Here is a 10,201-nt window from a genome sequence, read left to right on the forward strand (position 1 = left end):
TATAACATTTTTAGTTCCCTTACAGGGCTAACACTTTGAAATCGAAGAGGAGGGGAGGGGAAGGAAAGGAGGGAAGAAGGAAGGGAAAGAGGGAAAGAGAGAGGAAAATATATGTGGCTCTGCCTAATTGTTTTATCTAATAACTTAATTATAACAATAAAGTTAATCAAAATAATTAGAACAATAAAGCAAATTCTTGAATTCATATTGAGTTATCTTTTTTTAAAGGTAGGTTAAATCTTTCTTGCTTTTAGTTGATGCCAGTGGATGGCCCAAGGCAGTGTCCCTGCTGAGTCACCAAGGCAGTGTCCCCACCAAGTCACCAAGGCAGTGTCCCCACCAAGTCACCCTCCTGCCCCATGCGCTCTGGAGCGATGCCACTCAGGCAGAGTCCTCTATCCAAGTACTGGCCAACCCTTGGCACTGTAACAGTTTCATTATTTAGCAATGTACAGATTTCTTAAACAGCTACAAGGGGAAGAGAGTACAAGCCTATTCAGTAAATCTCTGAATGAAATACACCAGAGGCAGTAGATACACCTCCTAAAATATCCTTTCTCAGAAAGGCCAAAAATGAGCTACGCAACTTCGAGTTGATTATGTAACTGAGCTAAAGGAGAAAGAGCTCTGCCAAACACCCCAGACCACATGCCCGATCTGCAATATTTTCTCTGCCACAGGACCTAGTTTGTTCCCTGCCAACTCCAGTGAAATGTAACACAATCCTATATCTTTAGTTAAGCATCTTTCAAAAGTATGTGGACAGCCATGATGGCACAAAATCAACAAAGAATGAATTTGTAGAATATACTAAGGTGTACAAAATAAAATCAGCAGAAAAATGAGCTTACTCAAAGCTCGGTAAGAGAAAGGGCTGAGAAACAGGAAGAATGTAGCCTTTGACTCAATACTCTGAAAGATGCTCAGCCTCACTGTACCCAGAGAGGGGTCAACTCTGCCACCAAAGGCTAATACCTAGTGCTCTAATACCTAGTGCTCAAACCAGCAGGAATAATTAGCATGACTGTACCGGGAAACAATTCAGCACTGTGGAGGAGAACCACACATCCAGAACATGACTCAGGGATTCCACTCAGAGAAGATCTATTATAAAACACAAAATTCATAAAAAAGGCTGTGTGGATGTGCCACCCCACCCAGACTTACTAACCACCTCCCTTCTGCCACGTTTGCTTGTTGTTCTAGCTCTGTGTATAAAAATAACTCTTTCTGGCCCACCTATAATGAGTTGTAAGCAACAGGTTGTTTACCTCCCCACAGACATTTCTCCAGGACATTTAACCAGAACAAACGTGTCAAAATCAGAGAGCTTGATACTAACACAAGCCTGGTGCCTTATCTTCCTGATTAAGATTTTCACAATGTCCCAATAAGATCCTTTAAACCAATTTTTTCCTGATCCCAGATTCAACCCAAGCTCCTACCTCGCATTAGCATGTCAGATCTTCTAGCACCCTACAAACACGCGAGCTCCTACAAACACACCACGAGCTCCCTACAAACACGCGAGCTCCTACAAACACGCGAGCTCCTACAAACACACATGCTCCCTACAAACACACCACGAGCTCCTACAAACACACCACGAGCTCCCTACAAACACGCGAGCTCCTACAAACACGCGAGCTCCTACAAACACACCATGAGCTCCCTACAAACACACGAGCTCCTACAAACACACGAGCTCCTACAAACACACGAGCTCCCTACAAACACGCGAGCTCCTACAAACACGCGAGCTCCTACAAACACACGAGCTCCCTACAAACACACGAGCTCCTACAAACACACCACGAGCTCCTACAAACACACGAGCTCCCTACAAACACACGAGCTCCCTACATCTCTCGGGGTGGTTGTTTTTTTTGTTTGTTTGTTTGTTTTGTTTTGTTTGTTTGGTTGTTTTTTTTTTTTTAGAATAACAAAAAATATTTTACTGAAACATAAGATTTACAGAAGTTTCCAGACAAGCCATACAAAATGGTCACAAGCTTTTTTCTTTGTCTTCTGAGGGCGGGGTGGGGGTGGGGGACGGAGACTCTACACTTGACAGCAAAGTCACAATGTTATTAGTGAGGGCTGCAATGTTTATTTCATGTTCCCATTTTGGTTCAGACAATCAAGCTTGTCCATCTACAGCATCTAAAGTTAGACTTGGCTAGAGAGCGTATTCTAAAAAACTGGTTAGCTGCATTTAACCACTGCAATTAGATCCTTAAGAGGGAGGAGGGGAAAGGAGGCCATAAAATTAAACTATATTCCCCCTAAAAAATAAAATAAAAACACCCATACCCCTGGCAGCTAACCCTGACAACTACCTTCATTCACAGTGTCTTGTACTTTAACCATGATGGGGAAGAAGTCAAAGCAGAGAGTCCTGCTTCTCAACATCTCTCAGCAACCCGGATGATAACTTCTAGCCTCTGCTCATGCTTTACAACAGTGAATTGGGACAAGACAGATTTGCTAATGTGCATGTAGTCACCAAAGATGAAGATGCCTGGGCTTTTATTCTGAAATGTTTCTAAGACTGTGTCCATTAAATGCAAACAAAAAAAGGAAGAAGTCTTGGCACAACAGGAGAAGTGACGTACACTTGATGATCTGATCGACTTAAATATTGTTCATGGCATACAGCCTAGCCTGTGCTCTCGCTGTCTCTATGGTTTGGACTTCGTTGGTCTTCCACTGCTCGGCTACATCATTTGCTAATGGATCATCTGGATTAGGAGCACTTAACAAAGCCTGGATGGATAGCAGAACTGTGCAGATCTGCAGTGCTGGGGACTTTCAAAATAGCTAAACATATTCTTCCCAACTTGTCTACATTAGGATGACAAATTTTGGTCATGAAACGTACTTTAGGTGCTGCCATTGGATATTCTTCTGGAAGGAATAGTTCAAGTTTAAAAGTCCCTCCCTCAAAGGGGGAATCCTGGGGGCCAGCAATGACCACATGAAAATAACGAGCGCTGCTCTCATCTGGTTCTGCTTTAATGCCAGGAACAGGTTCTGCCAGCAAACGCTGGGTTTCCTTTGATGATCCTGTGGGGCAGCCCGGCCATCTTGTCAGATCCCGAGTTCGGCCTCTGCTCTTGCCTCCCGGTTGGTTGGTTTTTCGAGACAGGGTTTCTCTGTGTAGCCCTGGCTGTCCTGGAACTTACTCTGTAGACCAGGCTAGCCTTGAACTCTCGAAGGGGTGTTGTTTTTATTTGTTGAGCACACGTATAGTATCACACAGGATATATATAATAGTCACAAAAATAAAGATGTATTGTGAGCAAGCAGCTACCACCTAAGGTGTAACATCAATAGACACACAATGCTGAAGATAAATTTGTTAAGTAAGTGCTAAAAGGAAGTACTACTCAAATCACATGTCTTCCTTCCTGAGATACGATAACCATTGCAGGTCAAATTTATGCATCCGATTTGCCAAATTATAAACTTCTGACAGAAAAAAACTAATGTAATCAACTTACAGTGAAAAATTATGTGTCAGACATCAAATTAGAGGTTAGAAAAATGGAATTATTTCTTTTAGCACTAAAAAAGTGTCCTAGCTGGAGACAAAAATTTACCATTCATACACATACATAAAATTAATTCTTACACTATCATTAAGGAGTTGGTGGAGAGATGGCTCAGTGGCTAAGTACACCGGCTGCTCTACTAGAAGAGCCAGGTTTTATTTCCAGCATCCACAGGCATCATACAAGCATCTATATATAACTCCAGCCCAAGGGATCTGACACTCGTCTGGCCTCCAAGGGGACTAGGCATACACATGGTACACGGATATATACACAGGTAAAACTCTCATACACATAAAATAATAATTTTTAAAGAGACTCTTTATTTTTAACAGATTAACCCTAATATTTCAGATCCCACACTCCTTAAGTTATCACAGATTGATTCTCGGAAATTTTTCCTTTAATTTTACAACTCAGTTTCAGAAAATAAAGTCATGAATATTTGAACTTTGTCCTTATACCAAATGTTCAGACTGAGCCAACAAAGACCATGCTTGGGTGAGAAGAAAATTAGAGCCAGCTCTGTGTCTAAAGCAAGAGATTAATTGCACAAGCTGCCCGTGGCCTTCTGCCTTTAACAAGACATCGCTACATAAATAAGCTCACATGTGAAAGGCCCGTGCAAATGGAGGCAAAAGCTAAAACCATCTTAACCATAATTAACTCTAAATTAGCTGAGTGAACTTTTGGAATAACTACTCAGTTATAAATCACACTAGTGTTCTGTCCCCCAGTTATAAAGGGAACTTTCTAAGCAACCAATTAAGAAAATCGGACCTACTGCCGTCCCAAAGAGGACATCGTAATTAACACATAAGTAGACCCTTAACCTACCAACATTTTGAAGGTCAGAAGTCCATTATTCCAAACACTCTCTCACTGAAACCCTGGTTGATCAAGAAGCCAACTCAGTACAGTGCTTGCCCAGCATTCGAAGAGCTGTGGGTTTGATCCTGAGCATCACAGAGAAGTGAAACCGGGCTAGGGAGATGGCCATGGCCGCTCTTCCACAGGGCCGACATCAATACCCAGCACCCACTCTGTGGCCCACACTGTAGCTCCAGGCTTGGGACGATCGATGCTGCCTTCATGCCTCCTTGGGTACCAGGTAAAGTGGTACATCAACATGCATGCAGGCAAAGCATGAATACACATAAAGTTAAAATCATAATTTAAAGTAACTGTTTGAAGAGTGGACGTGGAGGCACACTCCTGTAATCCCAGCAACTCGGAGGTGGGCGGGAGTTTAACAGCGTTCACTGCTGCAAGGTGAAGCAAGCCTGCGTTACTGGAGACCCTGTCTTGAAAAAATTCTAAAAGTAGTCACTCTCCTATCCTAACATTGTTTCTGTGGAAATATTTGAAAGTAAATCTGGTATGGATTTGTTGAATGTATACTCTCCAATAGAAGGAGGGGGCGCATTCCAACCTTCTGGGGACGGTAATGTCCCATTTCTTAAGATTAGTATTTCTCAGCCTGTGAGTTGTGACCCTTTAACAGGCTTCATCTAAGACCATTGAAAGCACATTACAATTACTTTCTTTCAAACATTTATTTATTTATTTATTTATTTATTTATTTATTTATTTATTTTATGTATGTGAGTACACTGTCACTCTCTTCAGTCACACCAGAAGAGGGCGTCAGATCCCGTTACAGATGGTTGTGAGCCACCATGAGGTTGCTGGGAATTGAATTCATGATCTCTGGAAAGAGCAGTCAGTGCTCTTAACTGCTGAACCATCTCTCCTGCTCTTACATTACAATTCTTAACAGTAGCAAAATTAAAGTGACAAAGTAGCAATGAAAATAATGTTATAGTTGGAATCACCCCAACACAAGGAACTGTATTAAAGGGTTGCAGCATTAGGAAAGTTGAGAACCGATGATCTAGATGAAAGGTAATTAAATTACCTTTGGAAATACAATATATTGAGCATTTGTAATTTCAGAGTCTTTCCTACATAGGCTGTCCTTCTATTTCACCCCCAGTTATTGAGCAAGTGGGGCAGAGGAGGAGTTTACCAACCCCCAACCAACTATAAATTCCAAAGCCCTTTTCTTGGTCTGAGTAAGGGTCCCTTCCTACAAAAACCTAGCTTTCTTCTGACCCACAGATATGCCCAGCCTGAGTTTAAACAGACTGAGAGAAAACAATTACAATGCACAGCTGTATGTTAGAGATGGAGAAGGAGATGAGGTCCCGCTGGGATCAAAGACCAGAAATACTTAACCTGAGGGAGCAGCTCAATCGATATCCAGCCACTAAGCTCTGGAGACATGTTGATCTTACTCTCCTCAATGTCAACTGTCGTGGACATTGGTGTGTGACTCATAGTACAGCTACGCAGGTGAACAGCAGGCCCAGTTCACCTTTCCCCATCCCTTTCCACAATGATTTAGCAGTAACACAGCAAGGCTAGCCTCCAGCCTCACCACACCCGAAGCATCCTCTGGGCCACCAGTCAAGTACCATTTCTGTTAGGGTTTGGTTAGTTAGGTACCCGGCTCTGCTCGCCTCACAGTGACTCTTGAAGTTTCTAGTAATCACTTCACTCTTTCCCAAATACCTTTTTTAAAAAAAAAAATGTTTTAATGTTATAAATTTAGTTACATGTCATAATGGAATTAGTGCTCTGATTGTGGTTATTTGATTTTTTGTTTGAGAGAGCATCTCATATCCCAGGCTGACCTTGAATGAAGTCTCTATTTATGTAGCTAAGGACGACCTCCTCCAGATCCTCCTACCTCCAGCCTCACACCAGAGATCACAGACATGAGCCACCCTCGCCAGTTTATGCAGTGCTGGGAACTGAACCCAGTGTTCTGTGCACATTAGACCATGAGAATGTAGGTAACTGTGGAGGCCAAAAGAAGATGCCCAGACCCCTAAAGCTGAGGTCACAGTTGTGAGCTGACTGATGTGGGTGCTAGGAACTGAACTCTGTCCTCTGACCAAGCAGTTAAGTACTCCCCGAACTGCTGAGCCATCTCTCCAGCCCAGGACACACTATTACTTATGTGTGAATTTTCAACTTCCTATGTCGTTTATATGCTTAATTTACAAGCAATTTGAGTTTTTTAAAGATTTATTTATTTATTTATTTATTTATTCAGTTTATATGAATATACTGTAGCTGTCTTCAGACACACCAGAAGAGGTCATCAGGCCCAGTCACAGATGGTTGTGAGCCACCATGTAGTTGCTGGGAATTGAACTCAGGACTTCTGAAAGAGCAGTGTTCTTATCTGCTGAGCCCTTAATCTGAGTTTTAAAAATAGTTTACAGTGGGTATCTGACACCTAAAATCTCCACATTCTGGAGGCTCGGGCAGAAAGATTGAGGCCCTGTCTCAAATCAAAACAAATACTTCCACAAGGAAATCCTGGGAAAAAAGTCATATGAAACACATGTACCAAATTCTTGGTAAGTTCTAGTGAGTCTGTGCAAACATTGCAGAATACCATTGGCAGTTTCTAATAAAGCTGAACAGTTGGTTGCTTGTCCTACAACCAAAAGATTTGCCAGAATTTCTGTACAACAATCTTCTCAGCAGCTCCGTTCCTAACGGTTTAAAAAACTACAAATGTCAGTCAATAGAACCACAAATAAACTATCAGTGTTTGTGTAAAGGAATATACCACAAAAAAATGTTTTTTTAAAAACTGCTTCGTACAATAAAAAGAAGCCTGTAACCAGGCTGCGGGACAGGATGGAGAACATACACAGGGCACAGGCTGGAGCACAGGCTGAATGACTGGAGAGAGCACACACTAGACACGGGCTGGGAAGAGTGCTGTGAAGGCAAAACTTCCGAGTTAACCAAATCTTAAATCTTAACTGTGAGTGCCTGATCTCTATGTGAGCTGTAAAAGCCATTAACAATAGCCTGCTTCAGATTTAAAAAAAAAAAAAAAAAAAAAACCAAAAACCCTCAGTATCTTCACTTCTAGGCAAGTTGATAGGCAGCTATTATTCTTGAGAGGAAAAAAACATACACAAAAGAAAACCCATGGGCAGAAGAAAGAGTGGAAGAGAAAGTGCACAGCCTGTTTGTCTCCTGTTTCCATCCTTTCCTGGCTGAGCTTCACTTTGCTCGTTCCTAGAGCCTGTGTGCATTCTTTCCAGTAACTGAGTACTTGTCTAGCTGCAGGAAGAAGGTGAAAGGTGCCGTTTCCAAGGGGAGGGAGACGTGAAAAATGAGGGAGAGGGCAGGAGGAAGGAAGGAGGGGGAGGAGGGGAAAAAACAAGAGAGGAGGAGGGAGGGAGGAGGGGAGGAGGGAAGATGGGAGGGAACATGGGAGGAAGGAAGAGAGGAGGAAGGGAAGAAGGGAGGGAAGGAGGAAGGGAGGAGGGGAAGAGGGGAAGAGGGAAGAAATGAGGAAGGGAAGAGGGAGGGGGACTCCCCCACTTCAGCTTTCTCTGTTGTGCTCCCAAAGGTCTATCTGCAGTGCTGCCTTCTTGCCCAAGGCTTCTCATTGCCCAAATTCAAGCCCCTTCTGGAATGGCTCCAGCCCCACCATCTCCCGTCTAATCCTGCTTCTGTAACCCTGTCAGTCATGAGATCAGCACATCTGAAGAACTGATGCTGAGCCTGGCATCAAGTCAAATCCATCCAGGAAACAACATAAACCCAAATACCCAACTTCAAACTCTTACTCCAACTCACGCCCACATCCTGCACCAGCCAAATTAGGTCACTTCCTGAGCGTCTACCATTCCCTGGGCTCCTCCTCTCCTGCCTTTGCTTGGTGGCTCCTACCTGATATCCTTTCCCTCAGTAAGAGTTATCACACCAACAGAACACCAAATCTGTGTTTGCTTTGGGGTTAGAAACCACCCACTCCATTATTATGGGATGTGGTCTTAACCAATAACATAAGCAAGAACAACAACAAAAATACCAAGTCAGGAGGCAGAGGCAGGTGGATCTCTATGAATCCAAGGCCAGTATAGTCTACACAGGGAATTACTAGCCAGCCAGCACTATAGCCCCTGTCTAAAAAAAAAGTCAGGGACTAGACTGATGGCTCAGTGGTTAAGAGCACTGACTGCTCTTCCAGAGGTCCTGAGTTCAATTCTCAGCAACCAAATGGTGGCTCACAACCATCTGTAATTTGATCCAATGCCCTCTTCTGGTATGTCTGAAGACAGCGACAGTGTACTCATATACAAAAAATAAATAAATCCTTTTTTAAAAAAAAAGTCATATCAATCGAAATATGATTTCAAAATTTCAAAACTTACATTGAGCTTGACTAAAGGAGGTAATGGGTGTGTGTTCATTGCAGAGAAAGCTGGACAATGTATGATTTGAAAGCCTGCCAGCACCACACCCTGACACTGAGAGATTCTGTGGGCTGGGGCAGCGTAAGCAAGATTTCTAGCACACACTGATTTGGATGCATGGGCTCAAGCACACGAGCTGATGAGAACACATGAGTCAGCAGAAATGAGGATGTTAACTCAGTCAAGCAGATATGTGCCAACGTCACTGGAGAGTCAGAAAGAGGAAGGGCCGGAAATGAAACACTAATAGGTGCCAATGTAACTGAAGTCACGCCACAGTCCATTGGGGGATGTATGTTGTGATGTCTTGCAAAAGCTTTAACTCACAGAGGTCTGCCTGCCTCCGCCTCCCAGTTACTGGGATGAAAGGCACGTACCACCATAATCCATAACTTGGATTATTTTATGTATTCAAGCCAGTAACGAGAACGTGTCTTCTCCACCTAGTCTTCACATCTTATCTCTCCTCTCTCTCTTTCCACAATTCTGCAATCCAAGAGAAAATTGAAACTGTACCTCAGTGGTACAGGTGTGCAGCTTATGCAAGGCCCTACCTTCAGTGTGCTCCTCCAAACAAGACGGCGTCACTGGCTGTAATAGGGGTACCGTCATTGCTATGACTTGAAAAATAGTGTCATTGACTACACATTGCACTGCCACCAAAGTTAGTTAACTGTTTATAAAGGCCATAGTCCTGTTCCTCTATGATGTCATCACCACATAGTATGTTGTTCAATAGACTGACATATGAAAGGGCCAGAGGGTGTCACGGTTACCCCAGCATCCTGATGCTGCAGTGCCGCCTCATTTCCCAGGTGAAGCAAGCAGGTCCAGGCTGCAGGTACCAAGAGCTCAGGAACAATCACCTCACCCTGAGGCTGTACACCCTCCTCTCTCCTTTTGATATTGGTCACCACTATCTCTGAGGAATTACAGATGTTGGGGGTGTACTTGCTCTGTTCCTAGAGGATCTGCCTTTTGAAAATGGAATTGTCCAGACAGTCAATATTCCCCATTAGCTAATCTAAGTTCTGGAGCAAACAGAACTTTGTGGGAGACATGCTGGGGAACTCTGCATCTGACCTAGGAAAGTGAGTGATCCTCTCCCACTGCTCTGAGATTACCACACAGACAAACAGAAAGGACCCTGCCTGAGATTCACCCTTCACCAGACCATCCACACATCACTGGCTTCTTCCCACTGTAACACAAGCAAAGAATTCTCTTTAGGCTTCAAGTCATTGGGCACTTTGTCCCTGAGCTCAAGAGTATTTCTCTTAACACAGAAGCACACCTCAGGTGCCCTACCGTCTCTGGGCACAGCCTGCTCTGACACTGACTCCTTAACACAGA

The 10,201-nt window shown here is 43.4% G+C and overlaps 1 protein-coding gene and 1 pseudogene across 1 annotated transcript in view; both read right to left on the reverse strand.

The window, feature by feature from the left end:
• Positions 1-10,201, reverse strand: part of Gpat3 (glycerol-3-phosphate acyltransferase 3) — a 53,115-nt gene that overhangs the window by 18,181 nt on the left and 24,733 nt on the right. The gene's annotated exons all lie outside the window — the stretch shown is intronic.
• LOC114626307 lies at positions 2,635-3,086 on the reverse strand (annotated as a pseudogene).

This window comes from Grammomys surdaster, unplaced genomic scaffold, assembly GCF_004785775.1.
Source record: "Grammomys surdaster isolate TR1022 unplaced genomic scaffold, NIH_TR_1.0 233, whole genome shotgun sequence".
NCBI classification, from domain to species: Eukaryota; Metazoa; Chordata; class Mammalia; order Rodentia; family Muridae; genus Grammomys; species Grammomys surdaster.